The sequence below is a fragment of the Rattus norvegicus genome, chromosome 10, assembly GCF_036323735.1.
Source record: "Rattus norvegicus strain BN/NHsdMcwi chromosome 10, GRCr8, whole genome shotgun sequence".
NCBI classification, from domain to species: Eukaryota; Metazoa; Chordata; class Mammalia; order Rodentia; family Muridae; genus Rattus; species Rattus norvegicus.
In genome coordinates this window covers 27,172,599-27,197,748 of record NC_086028.1, presented here as the reverse complement: position 1 = coordinate 27,197,748, position 25,150 = coordinate 27,172,599, and the positions used below count along the sequence as shown (strand labels likewise).

At 37.6% G+C, this 25,150-nt stretch overlaps 1 long non-coding RNA gene across 1 annotated transcript; it reads left to right on the top strand.

Annotated features, from left to right (window-relative positions):
• Positions 1–316: 316 nt before the first annotated feature.
• LOC108352216 (uncharacterized) lies at positions 317–14,484 on the top strand. Its single transcript, XR_001840395.3, has 3 exons — positions 317–478; positions 1,923–2,114; positions 14,255–14,484. It is a non-coding gene; the product is annotated as an uncharacterized LOC108352216 (long non-coding RNA).
• Positions 14,485–25,150: the final 10,666 nt, after the last annotated feature.

Here is a 25,150-nt window from a genome sequence, read left to right as displayed (position 1 = left end):
AAATTATAGCATGATAAGTTAGGAAAACTTTTAAATAAAGAAAAGGGGGTGGGGCAGAGTGGAAAAATAATGTGGTGGAAACAGTCTGGAATCTATGGTAGTGATCCTAATGAAGAGCCTAGTCATGGAGGATATGGAGCCTAATTTATGGTCTCTTGTAGCCAGTCAAGGCTTCCAGTAGGGGAACTGGTTTGTATTCTTTTGAGTTATGGACAAAGGGATTCTCTTAAGATCTCCAGACAACCCAGGTTGTTGCTAGGACACAGGGTTGCTCTCTGCAAACAGACAATATGACTCCCTTGTGTATGACATCATTCATACAGCTGAGTGAACATTGTGTGGTCAATTGAGCCTGCATGACGCCTTTTCCCCTAATTTCAAGTCTTTTTGGTTGAAGAAGGTTCTCCAAGAGTTACCTGAAGAGAAAAGTGGACACCAAACCAGTTACAAAGCCTTTGACCTACAACTTGTCCTGACAGTAAGACGAACTACAGTAATGGTGGTGTAAGGACTTGTGGGAGTGGCCAACTAATGTCTGATTTAACTTGAGGGCCAGTCCCTGAGAAAGAGTCCATGTCCTACACTGACTGGATAGTCAAGAGACCTAGGGTAGAACCAAACATGATTAGTCAAGAAAAAAAAATCAATGAAATGATTTTTAATGATAATCTTATGCTCACAGATTGGTGCCTTGTACAGTCATCAAAAGAGAGGTTTCCTTCTGGGGCAGATGGGAGCATAAGAAAGACCCACAGCCAATATTTATGTGAGGACTCCAAACTGGAAGTCATCAGCTCCTGCTCCTTAGAGCTCAGGGAATCCTGTGGAAGAGAGACTGGAAAATCGTGGGAGTCATAGGGTGTAGGGGACACCAGGAGAGCATGGCCCACTGAATAAATTAAGCAGGGCTCACATAGGCTCACAGAGTCTAAAGTGGAAAGTACATGACCTGCATGTGTTTGCAGGTCCCCTGTACATGTGTTATAGCTGTTGGCTTGGTGCATTTGTGGGGATCCTAACACTGTGAATGGGTGTGTTCCTTTTTGCCTGCAATTGAAACTCCTTTCCTCCTATTGGGTTGCTTTTTCAAGCCTCCACATGAGGGCTTTTGCCTTGTCTTATTGCATTTTTAGTTGGTCCTGTTTGACTGCTACCTCTTAGAGGCCTGTTCATTCCTGAAGGGAGAAAGAGGGACAATTGATTTGAGGAGAGGGTAATTGTGGGGAACTGGGAAGAGTGGACAGAGGGGAAACTGTGGTCAGAACTTACTGTATGAGAGAAGAATATTTTTATTTTAAAAAAGAAAAAAGTATTTTAAAAATTCTGCTTGTGGGATAAAATGATTAAAAGACTTTTTCATGTAGTTTTTCTTTCCTAAAAACCTTTAAGATTCTACAGGTTCACCTCTTATTTTAAAAAGAATTTAACTTCAGCAGAAATAGAGATCATCACAGGATTTCATCTGAATTATTTAAAGGCTCTGATGATATTTATTTTCAACAAAACTAGAAATTTCTTTAATCTTGTTATGCCTGCCTTGACAAAAAGGACTAAGAGACAGTGAAAGTTTCAGCATATATTAGATAGTGTTTGACCCCAATTTGGTTCAGATATTTATTTAATTTATCTTCTTATCTTCCTTTTCCCTCAGTTTTTGGAGGCAAAAAATGTACTGAATTACATAAATGTCATTTACTCAAAACTAGAAACCTATCCATAAAACTATAAGCATTTGGTTCACTTTTGAATTTAAAAAAAAAAAGGAGAGAAAGAGCAAGTTCTGAATCACTGTAGAGGTTCCTCAGAAGCTAAACATTGAACCAATATGTGATGCTTATGGTATCCACTTCCTAGTATAGAATCAGAGGAACCAAGTCAGCATGCACATAGTGATGCCTGCATGCCTGCATTTATTGTTTCAGAGTGCCCTGGACTGAATAAAGAACTGCCCAGAGACCAGTCAGTGTGTGTAAACACATACACTGTGTCTAAACACATATAGTCTGTGCAGACAGTTATTCAGCTGTAAAGAAGAATAAATTTTGTCTGTTGGAAAAATGAATAGAACTGGATGGAGATCATCACATTACCTGAAACAAGCCATCATTAGACAGGTAAATATTGCATGTTTCTCTCATAGGTAGATCCTAGACAGTTAAAATATACATTTATATGATGATGCAGTGGGATATTTCAGAGAACAATGGACTCGATAACCTGAATTTGTTCCCCAAGATCTACATAGTAAAAGGAAAGAATCAACTCCCTCAAGTTATTACCAGTTCTCAAATATGCATGCACATGAACACACACACACACACACACACACACACACACACACACACATGCACACACACACTCACACAAAGAAAAATAAGCAAGTAAAAAAAAGTAAATAAATAAATAACTTGAAGTAGAGGGTGATTATTTGGGAAGAGGGGGAGACCTGTAGGAAATGGAACTCAGGATATTATCACAGTATTTTTATATTTATTTATGAGAAAGAAGTAACAGAACTCATTAGTTTGTACAAATGAAAAATGAATATAGGCTAAACGTGTTTGTTGGTGTTGGTTGTTGACTTGACTGGATTGGCGGATACTCAAAACTGATGATACCCACCCATGTCTTTGGGTGTTTGTTCTGAGAGATTTGACATACAGAGCGATGACCTCGAGGAGACTCGAATGAAAAGAAAGACCACTGAGGAAACAGCACACTAGTGCAGGGCCAGCCTTTCTGAGTGAGCATACTGCTGCTGAGATTCCCCCACCGACATCCCATTTTGGCTTTTTAGTCTTTTTGAACTGGACCCAACACCAGTGACTTTGCATTGAGCTTCCTGGCTTTTAAGAACCAGGTTTGTTGAGACTGCCAAGGAATCCAGCTTTTTGGACTTTAGCAGCCAACAATTCTTTCTCCCTCTTCAATATACAGACAGCTGTCATTGAACTACTAAGGCCCCTACTTGTAAACAAAGCTAATATTCCCCTGTATTGTAAACAGCATGTGTTCGTTTGGCCCTATTCCTCTATGGAACCCTGCCTAATATGCTAATGAGAAATGGGAAAAGTTCAAGTTCTGAAGACTTCAGATGCATGACATTGGATTGAATTTATCTTTAGGAATGCTTCTAAGAATGGCATACACTACAGTTAAAATTCATCAATTCAATACACATAATGCCATCATGCAGTAGACACATCCTTTCTTCTTTCATTGATTGAATAAATCACAACTCAGGCACAAATGTTCACTTAATATACTATCATGTGAAAAGGTAGCTTTTATTCACCTGATATAGTTGTCATCTTAGAGGCTTGTTGCCTTACTCTGCTAACCTAGACCTAGTACAGTGTCTTAGCTAGGCTCCCTGGCCCCCATAGTCTTGTTCAAAGACATAAGTCTATGGTGGCCATACGTAGACATAGCATAATAAAAATAATACATTTAGTCCAACTTCCAAAGTTGTATGACCCCTCCAGTCCTGAGCCGTCAACTTCAACTGAAGCTACACCTTCACCAATGGCCTTCCCTGGCCTCTCACAGTGCCAAGCCTCAGCTACTCTCCATAACCCCTTGATACCTTCAAAACCACTACCACTTGGGTTATATACATTTAGCTATCTCTGGAACATGGCTTCATTGAACTTTCAGAAAACTCTTCCCAGATTTCACATCGGTGATGCTGTTCTCTTTTTTTTTTTGGTTCTTTTTTTCGGAGCTGGGGACTGAACCCAGGGCCTTGCGCTTCCTAGGCAAGTGCTCTACCACTGAGCTAAATCCCCAACCCTGCTGTTCTCTTCTTAATCACCTTTAATCTCCTAGCTCCAGATAACCAGCATCAATTGTTCCAGTAGTCCAACCCCTTCACTGCCTAGGCTTGGCTGTTTCACAACTTGCTCTGTAGATTGACCTTGAACTCAGAGATCTGCATGGCTTGCCCATGCATTAAAGGTATGTACCAACACGCCTGGATTTAAATTTAGTGGATGGTACCTTGCCCCAGAATCCCATTCCCCTTAATGTGTTAACTCCTAAAACAGGATTAAACTCCATTCTACTTCCTGATGCACCTTTAATACTTTAATACTTGAACCATGTATTTTCATATTTTTCCTATCCAGCTTGCTCCTTCAGATAATGGCAAATTCTTCACCAAAATACCACAAAAACAGTCTTTATGCCACATACTGAAATTCTTCTCCACTGATACTACTTGGACCACGTCTGCCCAGTTCAAATCTCTCTTAACAACAGTCTTCCATATTCTTACTAGGATATCCCATTAAGACTCACTTAAAATATTTCACTGCTTTCCAAATCCAAAGTACCCAAATCCACATTCTTCCAAACAAAAGCCAATGGCTAGGCCAATTACAGCAATCCCCCAGTCTCTGGTAAGGATCTTAGTAAGGGTTTTACTGCTGTAAACAGACGCCATAACCAAAGCAACTCTTCTAAGGACAACATTTAATTGGGGCTGGCTTTCAGGTTCAGAGATTCAGTCCATTATCATCAAGGTGCAAGCATGGGAGCTTCCAGGCAGGAACGTAGGAAGAGTTGAGAATTCTGCACCTTGTTCTAAAGACAAATAGAAGATTGGCTTCCAGGGAGCTAGGGTGAGGTCTTAAAGCCCACATCCACAATACACACTTCCTCCAAGGCCACACCTACTCCAACAAGGCCACACCTCCTAATAGTGCTATTTCCTGGGCCAAGCTTATTCAAACTACTACCTCCAGGAAGCTCAAACCTCCTTACAGTCTAATCTAGGCCTACAATGTTTTTAGTCTCTGAGACTTCCTTCTGAATAAGCTCACCCCTTCCTAGTTCTTTCTGATCTCTGGCTAGCTAGTTCAACTCAGCTGTTCTGACTCAAACTTTTCTCCCAGCTGACTTTTTCAGTTTGGCTTCATGCTCAACCTGTGGATTGTTCTGCTTGGCCTCATACTAACTTTGGTAATATATTCTAATCTTCTGGCTCCCTTTCGTACTTTGGCTATTTCGGTCTCCACATTATTCTGTGTCTTGCTTGTTCTCTTTCTGCAACCTATTCTATACAAGTGCCCCAGTAAAACTACCTCTCTCCCCCTGTCCTGGTCTTTCACATTTGTTCTCATAAGAGTTGGGCATATCCTATTTTGCCAAATATTTCTCTGACTTGTCACTTTATCTACCACTCAATTACATCACTTTCAAATATGGGTGTCCTTCTAAAACTAACTTTACCTTTATTCTTTGGGATTAATGGTGTGTGTTCATGGCATGTCAGTATTTCAGCCAGAGGGATTAAAGGTGTGTGCTAACACTGAGTCAAAATACAACTAGAAACAGATTTTTCAAGTAAACAACACAATCTTGAGGTTCACAATATGGTTAAATATGCTACAATAATCATGGCCAGTTACATAGAAGAACAGGTCAAGGGTGTCTAGTACTGTACATGTCGTATTGTACAAGCAGTGAAGCCTTTGTATCTAGTGCCACACAGCTGGCCTTAACTTTCATATACTATCTCTAAGTTTGCTCCTTAAGAGTAACATATCTCTGTGTTGCAAAACTAGTTGCCTTTCCCCCCTTGTTTCTTTCTCAATTCTGACCCCTGTTTTCCATGAAGAACTACTATATGTACTCTTGAAACAAAGAATTTGAATCCATGTGACTAAAGGTCCCTTTTGAGAGTCAGAGAGTCTAGGCAAGACCATTCCCATTTCACCTCTTACTGAGAGAGATCATGAAGTGCTGTAGCTTAAAACAGAAAACAAGTTAGTGGTTTCCTGAAAATACTTAATTATTTTTATGTGCATGAACATTTGTCTGAATATATGGATACATACCATATACATGTGTCTTGATGCCCTTAGAATCCAGAAGAGAGTACTGGGTGTCCTGAAAGTGGAGTTCCACACTGTTAAGAGCCACTCTAAGGATGCTAGGAACTGAACCTGAGTATTCTGCAAGAGCAACAATTATTTAGTGATTACGTTGAACTATCCTTCCACCCCCAGTTTTGTGTTTTACCTATATAATTTCACTTAATCTAAATAATTTTATGCTATTTCACTACTTTTTCCTGCATATATCTTCCTTACTTATGTATACACATGGACAGAAAACTTCAGATCTTAAACAGAGTAATACACATTTCCACAGGACGCACTTACCATTTTGTTATTAGAGATCTGAAAATGACGTTAAAGGAAGATTGCATTATATCAAATTCAGGTATTGAAGAAAATACCATAGCATACTTAAATAAAGACTAATTTAAAAAATCTCTCAGGGTTGGAGAGATGGCTAAGTGGTTAAGAGCACTGACTTTGCTCTTCCAGTGGTCCTGAGTTAAATTCCCAGCATCCTCATGGTGGCTCACAACCATCTGTAGTGGGATCTGATGCCCTCTTCTGGTGTGTCTGAGGAGAGGAACAATATACTCACATAAAAAAATAAATAAATCTTAAAAAAAAATTAAAGAACATCTCTCCTAATCACGGCTTATCTCAACAGTACATCTATCGAGTTTACAGAGTATTGGATTAACTTTGAAGTAAAATTAAAACCATCCACTAATAAAACTTTAGATTTCTGCAAATATCTATTAATTAGATAGCATTTGTGATGGGGATTACGTATTATTTGTACACATGGGTGTTTGTTTTTCAGATATCAACAAAAGATAAAAAAATTAAAGCATAAGTTTTATGTCAGACAAAAAACAGGATAATGAATATTTTCTGTATTTGATGTTGTGCTATTTAAGGGTTGAATACGCTACATTCATTTTTGGAAAACCAGCCATGGCTTAAAAATGGCTAAATCAACAAATGTCAAACAACTATATTTTACAATCTTCTTTTAAAATTTAGATAACTTAGAACCAGACAAAAGATGGGGTAAGAGTAACTGATAAAAAAGCCGCATCATAGTTAATATTTTTGTAATTAAATAATTATTGAAATTAAAAATAATTACACCATTTCCCCTTTTGCATTCCTTCTTCAAAGCACTCCATATATTCTCTCCTTAATCTTTCATATCCTTACCTTCACTCTCTCTTCAATGGTGGCCTCTTTTTCTATGATTATTATTGACTTATATCAATAATTTATATATATTTATATATATGTGAATGTGTGTGTATACAAATAAATATAACCTGCTGAGTCCTTCTGTAATTTCTATATATGATTATTTTAAAACATCAATGAAACTGTTATTAATATTTATTTATTTATTTATTTATTTAATGGCTTAATTGTGGATTTAAAGAACGTCCCATCATGCCTTTGCTTTCAGGAGATTTGGAAGTACCCCATGATCTTACAGGATCCAAGTGCTCACACTTTCACCTCATCAAGCCAGGCTGCATTAGCAATAATTCTCTAGATGCCATCCTTGATCTTCACTGAAATCCACCCTGAATGTGTTGGTTCAATAGAGAATCAGCACTAGACACCTGTCAAACTCTTCATAATAATTCCTACATGAACACACGTCTACAGAGGAAATGGCTAAGGTTCTATAACTATCACTGAAGAAATAATATGGCTGGATCTAAATAATCCTGACTTTAAAATTGTTTCACATAACTATCAAGAAAAGCTCATCAGTTCTCTTTCTGAAAAGATAAAAACCATCCTCACTTAAGAAAATAGAATTCTGCGGGGAGAGATTTGATCAACACATCTCATGTAGAACTATGTGTTCTTAAGTCTCTCTCTCTTGACATACTGTCCTGCTGTGGGTCTCTGTATTTGTTCTCTAATGGCTGAATAATGCATGGATATATAAATACAGCACAATAGCATTAGGAGTAATCTTATGATTTTATTATTTTAGACAAGTAATAGTTGGTTTTATCCTAGGTCTATGGGTTATCAACCTCAGGAAACTCTGCAAAAAAGGAAGCAGAAGGAGTAGGGGAAACAGAGTGGATGGGAGATACCAAGAGAACCAGGTCCTTTATTTTATTTTATTTATTTATTTTTTTGGTTCTTTTTTTAGGAGCTGGGGACCGAACCCAGGGCCGTGCGCTTCCTAGGTAAGCGCTCTACCACTGAGCTAAATCCCCAGCTCCCAGGTCCTTTAAAACAACTGAGCAAAGCTTACATGAACTATCAGAGACTTAAGTAGTAAACGCATAGCCTACTGGTTTGTATCAGGCCCTCTGAATATACACTGTAACTTTTAGTTTAGTTCTTTTATGATACTCCTGAGTGTCTAAAGAAGTGGATCTCTGACTCTTGTGCCTTCTCATAGGGCTCTTCTATTTTTTGTTGGCTTGACCTGTCCAATTTGAATATGATCATTTTCATTTTATCTTATTTTATTTTATGTTTTATTGTTACCTTCTAGAAGTCTTTTTTTTTTTTAATGAGAGACAGAAAGGGTGTAGACTAGGTTGGGAGAGCAGGTAGGGATCAACTGGAAGGGGCATAGGGAAAGGAAATTTCTACTCAAATGAAAAAATTAAAAAATATAGAAAAGTAAAAATTCATATCATAAAAAACCCACAGAATTCCTGTGCTTCAACATATTTTTTCAAGATTTTTGCCACTTTCTGTATCACATGATAGGTTTTATTACCTCAGACATTTACAGGTTTCCCTTAAAAAGTCATCAAAACATACTATGTGCATGTTTAAAATACTCAATAATAAATAATTTATATTTAAAATGATGAAATTGTGAGGACGCTATATAATGTAGGAAATCACCTTCTTGCTCTGTACATTTCCTGATTTTGGTATAAAAAAATGATACAACTGAATGCCACTAATGTAGCTTTTCAGTTCATTGATTTTAACAAACCAGTTCAACTTTTCAAGAGCTCAGACTCCCTCCCTCCCTCCCTCCTTCCTTCCTTCCTTCCTTCCTTCCTTCCTTCCTTCCTTCCTCCCCTCCCTCCATCCCTCCCTCCCTCCTTCCTTTCTTCCTTCCTCCCCTCCCTCCCTCCGTCCTTCCTTCCTTTTTTCCTTCCTTCCTTCTTCCTTCTCCTCCTCTTCCTTCTTCTTGAGGCAGACTGTCACTATACAGCCATCTGACCCATCTTTTGAGAACCCACACAGAAAACACCAACCACACATCAACTATGTTAAGGTGAATTGTGCAGATAGCAAAAGTTCACACACTGTTTTACCACTGTTCTGTCACATGACAGAGTATTCTGACATTTAGCAGCCATGTGACCTTGAGAAAACCCTGACTTACATGTCTGTTCATGAACCTCCTCATCTGTACAATGGGAAAGATAACTGTGTATATGTGTTGGAAGGTATGTATATATGTGAAGGTATGTATTTTGTTCTTACCACAGTGATCAAAACAATGAACCAACTCTACACACAGCAAATGCTAACATCATGGCTAAATTTTATTTACATTTTTAAAAAGAGGAAGTCTCAAATTGAAATAATATGAACAAAGATCACACAGTCAACAAACAATGCATCATAGGCTCATAAAGATTGTTTTGAATTCAGTATATTCTTTTTTGCTTTGTTTTATATTACAGGGAAATCACAATTTTAGCAGCATTCCTACTGCAACACTTATAAAAATGTGATCAAAACTTGTGAAAGAAATAGTATTTTTCCTAAGGTGTCATATTTTAGTGAGACATAATTTACCATATTTTCATGTACAAATATAAAACACAGCAACTAAGAGGTCGCAAGAAGTAACAACCTTGGCCAAAATAAGTGTAATTTTATGTTTCCAAAATCTCCTTAATTCCTCCTTTCTTGAAGAATAAGAAAGGCAATACAAAGGAAGCACCCTCATAGAGGCAGGGGTGAGGAAGGAGGAGATAGGGGGCTTGTGGAGGGGAAACTGAGAAGGGGGATAACACTTGAAATGTAAATAAGTAAAACAATCAATTAAAAAAATAAGAAACAAACAAAAAAGCCTGGGAAGAAAACTGATCAGTTTCAAGTGTTGACTTCCTGTTCAATTGCTTCCCGCATAGCACTGTGTACTCTTTACTTACATCACCAGAGGAATACCTCTAAGCATAATATACTGTGTTTTCATTATCAGTTGATGAACACCTAGGCTGACTGTATTTTTTTATGCCTTTGTTAACAGATAGCAATGAACATGGATAAACAGGTATCTCTCCAGTGAAACTCTCAACCCTCATGAGACAGCTATACTTTTGCTTTACAGTTCAATGGAGTATAGAAACTGAGTAACTTTGAATTGTTTAACACTAAATGAGCTACATGTGTCATATTCCCTCCTCTCGTGGCTCATAGCATCTCATGAAGAAGGGGAGGAAAGGTTGTTGTGGGCAGAGTTTGGGGAATACTGCTGTGAAAAAAAAGTCTTCTAGATATGATATAAATTTGCATTCATAAGCTCAGAGTGGCCATGTGTCTTAGCTGTGAAGAGACACCATGATCAAGGCAAGTCTTATAAATGACAACATTAAATTGGGGCTGGCTTACAAGTTCAGAGATTCAGTCCATTGTCATCAAGGTGGAAGCCTGACAGCATCCAGGCACCATGATGCAGGAAAAGCTGAGGGTTCTATATCTTCATCTGAAGGAAGCCAGGAACAGACTGGGCATCCTCAGGTAGATCTCTTAGGAGAAGATCTCTAAGCCCACCCCTACAGTGACAAACCTCCTCCAACAAGGCCATACCTTCTGTTTGGACAGGTGTGGTAGAGATGTTGTTGGAGGAGTCTGAGGAGAAAGTGGGATATATATGACCAATATACATTGTGCTCTTGCATGAAGTTCTAAAGTGTTAAAAACTCATTGGTAGTTGCTTTTGTTTCAGTAACTGCATCAGTTTAAATAATTTCTAAGATTTATTTTTTCCTTGATCAAGCTTTGGAAAAAGATACCTCATACTATGTCATATCATCCGAAGTTGGGTCCTACATCTACATCCCCTTAAATGCGCTGGTATTGTTTTGTTTTCTCTGTTCACTGTGGGTCTCTAGTGTGTAACTCAGTGCCTGAGTGGATGAATTTACTTTTTAATTCAGTAAAGAGTGAAAGGGGCTATGAGACTTCTAAGGAATGTATCCAAGCACTCACAGCTTGCATGCTATACAACTGAAATTTTCACTGCAGGTTTCAGTCCCAGCACTGTGGCCATTGCATTGTGCCAACTGCTCTCCCTTGCCTCCAACAGTTTCTGCCATTGTGAACATGGAGAGTAGTAGCACAGTGGGAGTGAAGGGGGCTTAATCTTATCAAATATTGCGTTTTCTTCTTCTTTCTCCTATAGATCCATCTCCTCCCACTCCTCCCACTCCTCCCACTCCTCCTGCTCCTCCTCCTCTATTTTCTTTCTTCTTCTTGATCTGAGCAGCATTTAATCTACCACATTAAAATATAAAGTGGCCACTGTGATAATAGGAAGGGCAGTCAGTAGAGTTAATAAGTTCAAATGCACAGGCGCTAAGGAAGAGCACAGGTTGCTCTAGAAATACTGGGGGGAATGTCAGCATGAGAAATTGGGCATGATGAAAAAAGGATGAGGAGTAAGAATGGAGCACTAAGCAAACCAGACAATGTGAGGGGATTCAGAGGCCATTTTCAGTGTCTTAGGATGTACCTGAAGAATGTAAACGGAACAATAACATTATTTTATCTGGGTTTTTGAAAGGTAACCCTAGCTATGAGTATGATGTAGAAATGGCAAATACATGTACCATGATTATATACATGCAATGTCTTACACATTGGCTTTGAAAAGATATTTAGAAAGGAAAATGAGCACTTTGCATATGTCTGTGGCATGCGGTAACACCAAAACGTCTGTTAATATTCTCTCCTGTTACTGTTTAGTTGTTGGCTTTCTGAGGTAGCAAGAATGACCCCAGAGAGAAAAGAACCTTGCCTAGAGGTAGCAACCATGATGTGAGGGGAATTCTAAGCTAGGTATAATTTCATGTTGAAAGCAGTCAGTGCATGATGCCAGTCATAATTCCCTTTAAGATGCAGCTTCTCCTGTATACCCTATGGCTGTTAATTGTGCTTTCAATTCTTCCTATGACCTCGTGAATCCTCGATGGGAAATTCTTGAGTTTTCTGTTTCATTTTATTTCATAGTTTAGAATTCACCTTCTTGAAGGAACTTTATCAGCAAGCCTCACTTTTTCAGCTCTCTCTGGTTGTTTGTTCTCACTTGTGGATGTGTAAGTACACACATGCACAGACAGATGCACACAGGGCACGGGGCTGGCGCAGTAGCTAAGTATTTACCACATGTTCATCCTATTCGTTTCCTCATAGTTGTAGAACTTTTGAGATATTATTTTTTAATTAGTATGATGAACTTCAATTTTAGCAGTCTTCATTTTTCTACCAAAGACATTTTTATACTTTTCTAAATGGATTTGTGTCTAGTTCATAAATATATATGAATATTTACATGTGTACATATGTAATTCGTGTATATGCACCTATTTATTGAACTATATGTGTTAGTTTCTTTTTTGTCCAGAGAATATTTTATAGATACTTTCATTTTTGTGTTGCTTTTTATGGATAGAAGCATTGTATAAAAATACATTATCTTTTCTTCAAATGTATTCTAGGTTAAATTCTGTCCTTCAAAACCTAGATATTTCACTTAAATAATATAGGTTTCTTATGGAAAAGTAAGTTCATAAATCATTACATAGACCCCTGGTTAAACTATAGCTATTACGAGTAGCTTTTGCAGATATATGGTATATGATTACATAGTATATGTGTGTACAGTGTATGCATGCTTTTGTTTACAGGTGTGTGTGTGTGTATGTGTCTTTGTGTATGTACAGAAGCCACAAGAGGATGTCAGAAAGCTTGAGTAACTTTCCTGTCAATCTTTCTTACAGTAATAAATTTGCAGGTGCACAGCCATGCCCAGATTTTTATTAATACATACATACTGAAGATTTGAACTCAAACCAGTGGGCACTTCTATCTGCCAAGGACTAGCCTCAGCTGGAAGAGGGGTTCTAACAGAAAGGGTGTCTGGGAACAGTGAAAAGAATGGCTCGAAGTCAAATCATGGATCCAGGCTGGCGACCTTTTTGCTACTTCACATAGCTTTTCCAGTCTGCTTCTCTTTATGTTCACTTTCTCTCCGGTGATTTCTCTGTCTATATTCTGCTTGCTTGCTATTCTAAGAGATCTCTTTGTCCATGTCCTGCTTGGTTGTGAGTGTGTCTCTGTGTGTGCATGTGTATATCTGTGTGTCTCTGTATTGCTCTCTGTGTGTCTCTATGTATGTCAGTTCTCCAAGCAGTTCTCTTTTTTATCCTAAAAAATTCTCTGGATAGCTCGTCTCCTGCAGGTCCAGTCTTTTATTTTATGTATCAATTCAGTCAGTTACTCCAGGTTTCCTTTAGATTTTTTATGAAACAGCATCCCATGACCGCAGCCCTTCAATTCTTAGAAAACAGCAAGCAGTTTTTCCTAAAGGTGCCAAAGAATTCAAAGATCTGCCTGCCTTTGTTAAGCACAAATGATAAACAAGTTGGGTGGAACCCTGCCCTGAAGGTACCATTTCTACCACACCTGGACCTAACCTTGCTTTGTCCCAGGCTACCTTGAACTCAGGAATCTGCCTGCCTTTCTACCTCTCTGACAAGCTGCCTTTGTTCCTTCAGATTCATGAAGCCCCGCCACCCACCCTCCATTTCATATTGCCCTCTTATATTTTGCATAGTTGAGAAATTATATATATTTTGAACTCAAGTATTTAGAGCTCTTTTCCACAGCCTTGTCCTGAAGGTCCCAGTGCTTACCATTTTGCTGAGACATTAGCTACACCTTTGACTCCTGGACTCCAGTTGTTTCTAATTCTCATGGTGTCATTAAGGTTAAGAGGGAGGACATTCCTCAGAGGAATGTGAAAATATGTAAATTATTATATAAACAAGCCTTATACACACAGCAGCCATCTACACTCCTGGATGCTCAAACCGGGGCCCTGTCCAAGGGTTAGGAACCATGTCATTCTGTCCCCACCAGGGCCACACTGGGTACAGCACCTATCTGCTGGTATATTTCCTAAGCCCCACTATAAAGGGTTTCTGAATTTTTCTTGTTCACTTCGGAGTTTTATACCTCTGATAAACAAAATTTGAAGTGATGAATAAATTAAGGGCAACAAGCACTTAATTCTATGAAGAGTAGATACCGGGGAGGGGATGTGTTAACATAGTGTCCATACTTTCAGATTGCTTGGATTAAATACTTTGAAAATGATGTTTTTTTCAAGGGTCTGCCGCTGATTTTTACAGGTTTTACTCAGAATGCTGCTGACCTTTGAAATTCAAGAAACTCTGAGCTCGAAGGAAGAAGGATACAGTATTTATGACTTGATGGAGCGCTACACAATGAAAACGCTGTGGAGACCACATTTGTGAAGACACTCCAAGAAGATCTTTTTTAAAAAATAAAGATTCTGCTCATAATCCTGATGATATAAAATAACTCCCAGATTCAACTTCTCAAGAATTGGGAGATATTCTCCGTGAAGAGGTTTCAGTGAACGCGTTTATTATTCTGTTGCAGATCATAATCTGCTTCAGGTTTCTTTGACTCTATATGAGGCCACTGGAAACGTAAAGAAAATAGTATTTTTTTTGTAAATTAATTATATCAGGAAGAGAAGCAAAGCTCTCAACTGGTGACAGGGATTGCAGTGGAGACCGAGCATTGATAGGCAGATCCATGGTCTGAATTCTACTTGCGTATTAACGTCTGCACCCGGAGAGGGAGAGTACATGTTGAAATGATTGCTGTGTGAGAACAATGAAGGCTATCCCAAATATCCCAAATATCTTACTTCACTTTAAAAGGAAATGTGTGTATGCTTTCAATACCATGTTATCTTCATCGACAAAATCACATCTACTTAATAGTACCTTCTTCAAAATTACACTTCATAAGCATCATAATTAGGTCCAGCAATTGTTACTGTATTGCACCTTCATACTCTTTCCTAATCAGATACTCTGTATATAAAAATGTGTCCATCTTCTCATGGTCTTTCCAAGAACCATATGTAGTTATAGGTTCAACACCGCAAGCACCACAGCACTGTGTTTTGCCTCACATGCCTGAAGCTCTGGCTATAGTTCCCAGCACTGAGTAATAATTAACAAAATAGGTTAGTAGTTATGTTTTTCAAATATATTGTTTGGACAACTATACTATAATTTCCCAAATCAGGAAAAAATAATATAGTACTGCCATCCAAGTCCATGTTTCTATTACAATTTTGTCAATTGACTGATCGCTCGTCTTCAGGAGGAACGAGCTGTGGGTGAATGCTTCTACCCGGTTCTATAACAGTTATGTATAAGATGCTGGCAAAATGTTTCTACATCAGCAGTCACTCTTTTGTTATGTCTGTTATTTAGTGTATTAGAAAGAATGTCTTCCTGATCATACAACCTGCTCGTTTCTTATCAAATCAAATCTTCAAAAATAATTGACTGTAGCTACCAGTGATTGCATTTGCCTTAATCAACCATTCTGGTTCATTCATTTCTATAGCTGTTTTGTTTTGTTTTTCAAACTCACTGGCAATATATGGTAAGAAACAAATTTTATCACCTACACCAATTTTATCTGTCTATAACCTGAGCAGGAGTCATGATTCTATTCACCTTGTCATCATAGCTATAGAAAATCAAGTCCTACTGTGGTTAGGACAAAACGGCAACCAACAGATTGGGAAAAGATCTTTACCAATCCTACAACAGATAGAGGCCTTATATCCAAAATATACAAAGAACTCAAGACGTTAGACCGCAGGGAAACAAATAACCCTATTAAAAAATGGGGTTCAGAGCTAAACAAAGAATTCACAGCTGAGGAATGCCGAATGGCTGAGAAACACCTAAAGAAATGTTCAACATCTTTAGTCATAAGGGAAATGCAAATCAAAACAACCCTGAGATTTCACCTCACACCAGTGCGATTGGCTAAGATCCAAAACTCAGGTGACAGCAGATGCTGGCGAGGATGTGGAGAAAGAGGAACACTCCTCCATTGTTGGTGGGATTGCAGACTGGTAAAACCATTCTGGAAATCAGTCTGGAGGTTCCTCAGAAAATTGGACATTGAACTGCCTGAGGATCCAGCTATACCTCTCTTGGGCATATACCCAAAAGATGCCTCAACATATAAAAGAGACACGTGCTCCACTATGTTCATCGCAGCCTTATTTATAATAGCCAGAAAATGGAAAGAACCCAGATGCCCTTCAACAGAGGAATGGATACAGAAAATGTGGTACATCTACACAATGGAATATTACTCAGCTATCAAAAACAACGAGTTTATGAAATTCGTAGGCAAATGGTTGGAACTGGAAAATATCATCCTGAGTGAGCTAACCCAATCACAGAAAGACATACATGGTATGCACTCATTGATAAGTGGCTATTAGCCCAAATGCTTGAATTACCCTAGATCCCTAGAACAAACGAAACTCAAGACGGATGATCAAAATGTGAATGCTTCACTCCTTCTTTAAATGAGGAAAAAGAATACCCTTGGCTGGGAAGGGAGAGGCAAAGATTAAAACAGAGACTGAAGGAACACCCATTCAGAGCCTGCCCCACAGGTGGCCCATACATATACAGCCACCCAATTGGACAAGATGGATGAAGCAAAGAAGTGCAGACCGACAGGAGCCAGATGTAGATCGCTCCTGAGAGACACAGCCAGAATACAGCAAATACAGAGGCGAATGCCAGCAGCAAACCACTGAACTGAGAATAGGTCCCCCGTTGAAGGAATCAGAGAAAGAACTGGAAGAGCTTGAAGGGGCTCGAGACCCCAAAAGTACAACAATGTCAAGCAACCAGAGCTTCCAGGGACTAAGCCACTACCTAAAGACTATACATGGACTGACCCTGGACTCTGACCCCATAGGTAGCAATGAATATCCTAGTAAGAGCACCAGTGGAAGGGGAAGCCCTGGGTCTTGCTAAGACTGAACCCCCAGTGAACTAGACTATGAGGGGAGGGCGGCAATGGGGGGAGGGTTGGGAGGGGGACACCCATAAGGAAGGGGAGGGGGGAGGGGGATGTTTGCCCGGAAACCAGGAAAGGGAATAACACTTGAAATGTATATAAGAAATACTCAAGTTAATAAAAAAAATAATAAAAAAAAGAAAATCAAGTCCTTATGCCATTCAATTTGCAACCCACTGTTATAATTTCATCCAATCCTCCTCCTTGAGCAGCTATCATATGCTTTTGCCATGATCTCAACAAGAGTTGAACAAGAGCATAGTGTCCTGTATATCAATACTCTAAGAAAGCCCAAACATCAATTCTCTAAGAGATTACCGAGTAAGATCAGCATGTTTAAAATATCTCATGCTGTGTGAATTTTATTACTTCAAGACTTTCAGTAAAATTTTTGTGTTGTACCTAACCAGCTTCATGATTCACTTCTTTTGATTCCCAGCCTTCCAGGTGGCTAACCTATGTGAAACCTTAAGGCTGTTCTTATAGCCTACAATTATTATATCATCACCTTCTGAGCCTGTTTAGTCAAAATCTACCGATCCCTCTCAGCACATCATAAAGATTCTCTATACACATAAAATCATCCCTGAAAACATACATACAAGTAACATTATATATGCATATATAAATACATACATGTATATATGTGTTTATGTATATGTATGCATAGATGCGTGCATGCATAGATAAATATGTATATAGACATACACACATATTTATCATATAATAACAATGACTGAAAAAAAGAAGCCATAAATTTGAAGGAAAATAATGGGGGGTTATTTTGAGAGTTTGAAGAAAGAAAAGAGAAGGGAGAAATGTAATTATACTATAATCACACAATATAAAATATTAAACAATGTAGAAAATGGTGTATATATTATAGTATTTTGATCTCTAATAATTATTTTACAAAATTAATTATTACTGAGCATTTTTTTCTGGGATAATTTCTTAGAATACCAACATAAAAATAAGGGAAAGAACTTATTTCTTGCAATTTAAGTTTTAGGTTACATTTTCTTGATCATGCCACCTAAAGAGTTAATTCTGTAGTTTTTCCTAAAACTTTCTCTGTAGTTCTTTCCTCAGGAAAATGTGAAATGGAAGCAATTTTTAATAGTACTCAAGCTGTCTGGTATTTGTAACACCCAATAATAGAATTAAAAGTTTGGGAAGCAACTATTAGTTAAACGCCTCTAATTTCTTTGAGAGATTATTTACATAATTTAATGTTTATAGATTAAATAAAAATGATAATATGTATTATTTACAATCCACATCACTTGTGTAGTTAGGCTGACATACAAACACCTAGGGAGAAGGATGTTGTTATGATGTCTCCAACATCTTCAGCTCCTCCAATTTCCCTGTTTGATGCTGCTGACTCCAAGATAATATGAAGTATATCTAAATTATCTAATAACAGAACATCTTCATTTTTTTAATATGATGAGGTCTGGTATGGCTCAGGCAGAACTAAAACATGCTAAGTAGTCAGGATGATCTTGAACCTCTGATTTCCTTCCCTCTGTCTTCAGGACACCAGTTACAATACCATGCTTGGCTATAAGTATTGTTAGGGACTGAACCCAGGACTTCATGTATGTCATACCAACACTCTTAGCACTGAGGTGTATCCCCAGCCTCAGGTATAATGTCATTATCTGAAGATGATACAATATCCTGTAATATGCTTGAGGTCATAACTAGCTCAAACAGTAGAAAACCTGGGTCAGCAGATATGATTGGAGGAAGTGCAAAGATGTGTAAACAGTTAAGAGCTAGGAACTGAATTGAATTTTCAGTAGGCAAATGGAAATCACAACCTTCTGTATCTCCAGTTCCAGGGATTTTAATGCCTTCTTCTCACCTTCATAGACATAGATAGGCACTCACCCATGCTTGTGGTAGACTTACATACATGTAGGCAAACACACACCACACACACACACACACACACACATTTTAAAATAAACTTATACTTAGAACATGGTCTCTGTCTCCCAAGTGAAAATTAGCTGCCCAACATTTCATGAAGAGACACAAATACAAGACACTAGGTTAAAAACACAAGACTTTATTACTAATAAATGGCATTACTAATAAACACTTTTATGCCAGTACATAAGCCTTAATATTGCTTTTATGCTAATGCACAAGCCCTAGCATTATGAAGAAAAGGAAAAGACAAAACAGTGTTTGCTCATATCAGCTGTTGTCTTTAGTAGGGAACAAAAGACTCCTCTAACTTTCTCTCAGAGGTGAACATTATCTATCCCATAATAAACAATACATAAATCAGCTCTTTGTCCCTGAAATGAGACAGTATGTCTTCTAAACTTGTTTGATATACAAATATCTTTGTAAAGATCATCAGAAAAACGAGTAGCTGCCTTGTCTGTAGAATTTTTGAAATCTAATAGACTTAAAGATATCCGATACCCAGTTGTGGGTAGATTTAGACTGGTTTAGCATATCAGCAATATCCCGTAGACTCAGAGGACTACTGTCCTCTATTTGCTTTAGCCTTTGGCAATGTTCTTATTTATGATTGTGGGAAGTTTGCACTAATATATATATATATGTATATATATTATATATCACATATCACTTATTATGTGTTATACATTAAATACTATATATACATGTAATATTGGCATTTTTCAGTTATTAGCCTTTATGTTCAATAAGATACCTCAGACAGCTTGCTTATCAGCAGAAAGAGTTTATTCAGCTCAAGTCCACGATCAGTTGAGTGGACAGTGTGTGTGGCCTCTAAGCAGGGCAATAGAATGTCTGAACAACATGTTTATGGGGGAACTTGTGTTGCCAAACACGATGCCATTCAAGGGAACCAAATTTCTGTAATCCCTACTAGAGCTCATGGCAAAGGGCTTAAAGATTTTCCACTAGGATTCACCTCTCAAATATTTGAACACTCCTGAACAGGACCACCCAGGGGTTTAAAATGTTAGTCATTGTACCCTTCTAGGGCACTCAAACCTCAGCTGCCTGCACAAACTTATCAAAAAAAGGTATTTCTTCACTTGCACGTTTTGTTGATGAAGCTATACTAGTAAATTATGTGTGTGTGTGTGTGTGTGTGCGCGCGCGCGTGCGTGTGTATGTGTATTTCTAAATATTTAAATACATACTATCAGTCTGTATAATGTTACTTTTATATATGTTTTTATGGCAGACTATCGGTATTAGATAAACAATTGGTATACTATTTCCCTTGCTCTCAGCATTTCTTAGTTTCCTATAGGTCTTGATGTAGGGTTGGGGGCTCGTGGTCCTTTCCCACCCACTTTTTTATGCTACTGCTGTGTTTCCTCAGCTCATGTTTCGGTAGTGATGCTGCTGAGACTTTATGTTTATAGCTTCTGACATTTGTAAGAGATAGAATCTCACAGCAAACTCTCTTGACTCCTGGATCTAACATTCTTTCTGCCCCCTCTTTCCCATTTTTCTTTGGCCTTAGGTGCAGGAGTGACCTCATAGATGTATCCATTGGATCTGGCCTCTAAAATTTTGCATTTTTATTGGTTTTAGTTTTCTGTAATTGTTTTCTATTTTGAAGAGGTATGAGAACTATACTTATATGTGGATAAAAAGACAAATGTTTAGAATGTGTTTTTAGATTATGCTGGTTTAGTAAAGTGGCCATTGTAGAGTCTCCTTCATCATTCATGTCTTAAAGTGTCTGTGTAGTTGATTAGTTTTCGAGTGGCAGGCATTGTTTCCCTCTTGTTGAGTAGGACTTCAGTCCAATTATAAAGCTGTAGGTTTCTGGTAAGGCATTCATGCCACTACTGCATATTTAAGATTATTGTGCCATAGTGGTTATTGTGATGGTTGATAGGCTTCATAACTGGATAAGGCTGGTTACTTCTTTGTGCATGACATCTTCTTGTACCATGAATGCTACTCCTCAGAGAAAAGGCTTTCAGTCAGTTTCAGATCAGAACCCTTTGGCATCTCTGTCTGAATTGCACGGTGTTTTCAGCAACAGGGGCTTACCTTTCACTCTGGGGGATTACCACAGGCAATAGCAATAGCCTGATATTGAATCATTTATTTTGATAGACAAGAGTAAAATAGATTTCTACTTGGGATAAAAAATATCTGATCAGTCTAGAATCCTTTACACTTTGAGAAAACTGTTATGATGAAGCCAAACAGGACATAAGACATGAACACTTCTTTTTACTGAGTTTGTACTTTTATTATTATATGGTAAATTTTTGACTATTTAAAATTTTCAAATATTTTCTTTCTTTTTTTTTTTTTTTTTACTATGAGGGTAAGAGAAACATTGGCCTTACTGTATCTTTAATAAACACAGTCAACCTTGTAAAATGCCATTTCATATTTATATCTTTGAGCAAGGGCTGGCAATATGCTTCCTCATTTCTGCTTGTAAGTCATTCATTGTCTTCAACAAGAAGTCAACTCTTGAATTACTACCATGATTCTGGACAGAGCCAATCAACATGATTCTGAGGGCAATTTGTATTTGAATGGCCTCTAAAAGTGATCTTTATAGAAGGCAAGTGAAAAATAAATTCCCTTTGATTTAATTTAATTACTAAAGGCTAAATTTGAAAAAAAATAAAAAGGGGACACTTCCTTGTAGTAGATTGGCTTTTCTTCTCCCGAGGCTAAGATTTTCCAACCAAGCTCTCAGACACACACCCTGCTGTGATATAATGGGATCTCCAGAAACTGGGTTACTAAGTATTTCTAGAAACCTAAGGAAGATTCTTTAATCTTTTGACCAGTAGAGCCTCCAGTGAATATGATGAAGGATTTTCTTTTTTACTCTTTGGAATCAGATGTTCTCATTTCTCATTTCTTCTTTCCTTAAGAGAAATAACTACATAGAATGTTGTACCTGATTTGAAAATCCTAAATTATGTAACATTAAGTTCTAAACAAATGACCTCTCAGTATTTGATCGTAGATATTGGTTCAAATGGTGTTTCTTTAGCTAGTTTGAATTACTTAAGAATACAACACAACAACAACAACCTCAACAACAACAACAACAGCAGCAGCAGCAGCAGCAGCAACAACAACAACAAACAAATCAGAGTTATGCCGTCAACCAGGACTTCAAAAGTAAATGTGTCCTAGTTCACAGACTTCTGTTCTGTAGAAAGAATCAAAGCAGATCTCCAGCATAGAATGCTTCCCTAAAAGTAAGTGGTCCAGAAGTGCACTACTTGTTAAAACCTTTCATACTGGTATCAGAGAGCAGTAATTAGCTTATGCATTACTTTGTGATATTTAAATGTTATTTGACTACTCCGGGACTCTGGCCACCCTATTTATGCTGCACAGGTATTGGATTAAATGACACCTGAGAATCTTTATTTTCTGCATATTGTTATTTCAAAAAGATGATATTCTATAGGTCCTATGAATTCTATGAGGCTTTCATTGGAATTATTTCTAAATGGGATGGCATACGTTTTTTTCTTTTATAAAAAATTGTTTTTGAATGCCTTAATAAGTTCCATGATTTTTTTTGTTCTAATCTCTTTTTCTCCTTGTGGGATAAACCAAGATTGAGAAATATGGTTCTACATCTTTCTAATATTCCAACTGTTTATAGTTGCTTTTCCAAATCCATTGCTTTTATGGAATTAATACTTGAATTTGAGAGCAGTAAAAAGAATACAGTTGAACCATGTCTCATAATGTGCTTTTCTACTGTTTTCATTTATGTGATACTGAAAGTGAGCCTCTAATAAAACAATAACTTTAATCTAGATGTAGGAGACCCAACCAGGTACCATAATTCTTTCTAAAAAAAAGAAAAACGTGATGCTCAAAGAAATGAAAAATAACGATTTTTTATGAGTATGTAATTTCATATTTTAGAGTAATATATTCCTAATGTAACTACAGTCTCCTATTGAAATGCTTATGTGTTAATATTACAAGGTATGCAAATGCATTATGTAATTTCCCCCAGTGTTGCTGCTCAGTGCATAGTTCTTACCGTACTAAGAATGATGGTGCTTTCTGTAAAACCTTGTCATGAGAATTAGCTCAAGAATTATGGTTTACTGTGTAGGGGTAGGCATAGGCTTAAAGAAAACATGTTTTTATAGGATTAAAATCCTTTTCAAGGATTGAGCAAGAGTCTTTACTAGGCAGTATAGGTGAGAGATGAAAGTAACATGGACGTATTTGGAAATGGTCTTGTCTCATAGTGTTGGTTTCTCCTGGCAACTCATGTGGCAGGGTAATGATTGTAAGAGTTGTAGTGTGTCAATTATGGCAAACCCCACAACCATGATAAACAAGACAATTACCTTTGGCTCCCAGCATAGAAAGAGCCCAATGAAGTATGGCTCCTTAGTTCGAAGTCTCATTCACAGACTCTACGACTTTTTATCAAAGGTTGGGAAACAAATACTCAGCAGAAGTGGTAGAGATGAGGTAATTATTCCTAAATTCAGAGTGCTTAGACTTTGTGTTATTTTATGATGATATAAAATAGCCAGTGGAACTGCATATATACCTTTACAAAATTAGAGTAAGGAAGTTAAGAAATTAAGAGATTCTCAAGGTTGCGTGGTTATTGTGTCCCAGGAAAAGGATGACTTCCTTTAAAATAGAACTACATAGATTCTCAATGTTGTCATCATCCGTACCCTAGTCCAAGGGACAGAACTTCACAGAAAATGTCCTTGGTTTCTGTCATAGAACTGAAGTGTTCAGTAGAAAGTGCAATGCAACATATTGTACTATAGAATGCTTCTCATCAGCGTCTCAGGAGACAGGATGATGGAATCTGAGGAAAGTGATACATCCTTAGCTAGATTCATAGTTGTGCAGGCTCTGCTGTTTTTCTAAGAGATCTAGAAAGTGGTGGAGACATCACACATTGATTAACATGGGAGCTGGAAGGTTAGTGTGAAGATCAAGTAAAACCAAACACTGACCTCCATTCCCATGAGCCTAATGGAAGTCTAAATGTAAATCAAATGACTGATTTCCTCCAATAGGAACTGTTTTCCATTGGTCAGTCTATGATTTCCTTAATTTCTGACAGTTGGTAAGTTATATGGAATTGATAGTTTTGTGAATAAATACTAGTGTGTATGTGTGTGTGTGTGTGTGTGTGTGTGTGTGTGTGTGTGTGTGTGTGTGTGTGTGTTTCGAGGAACTGGCCAATGCAGTCTGGCTTTGTTTTGTCTTAATTTATGCTCCAAATGCTGCTAGTATATCACAGCTTAGCACTAGTGTATCTATGTCTAGTCAATCTTACCTATTTCTCTCAAATATCCCTTTTATCTATCCTCCATATTTCTTGCAAAGGTACCATCCAGTAAAGTAAACTTAATATTGTTTCTTCTTACTCACAATTTCTGAATGGAACCATACTGCCAAGAACACAGTGGATCATTGTGTTCATTATATTGGGGGAGGTGGGGAGGAAACTTAAACAGTTAGGTTTTGCCCATCTTTCTCAGTATGAAACTTTCCATTTCTATTATTTTTATTTAGAAAAATCCTGTGCCCCATCTCAAAACCATGCTTCTTTAGGACAGCCTTATTTTCTATGATGTATTCAGTGAACTTTCCCCTTTTATTTTCCCAGTATCTAGCAGAGCATAAACAGGGTAATATCTTAACTATTTTATGTTTGTTCTTATTATGAGAGCATGACATTTGTGACAGTGATTTCCAGCATGTTTCATCATCAAAGGTATTGAAAAACCTTAAAATGAATAGAATATATAAAGTTTATCAGGCATTGTGACCAATTCTTGGTAAGTACTAGATTTGTGGCTACAATGCCTTAAACACACGATTTATTTTCTTACTAAAATTTAATTCAGGTGGGGGTATACCAGGATGGTATGGCACTGCCACAAAATCAGTTGAAGCTCCATTTATGGGTTTTATTCCAAACATAAAATAGTTACACACAGCTGTAGGACTGTTCCAGCTCCATCATCAAGCTCCCTATAAAAAATAAGTACAATCCTAGTGTGAAATTAATGTGAACTTGAGAACTGAATATGGTGTGAACTAGACTGAATGTTTATTGGGTTCTTCCATAGTTTGAGCTATGTAGAATTAGGGATTAATCTGACAGCTTAGTTTAAGCCCTTCCCCAAGTA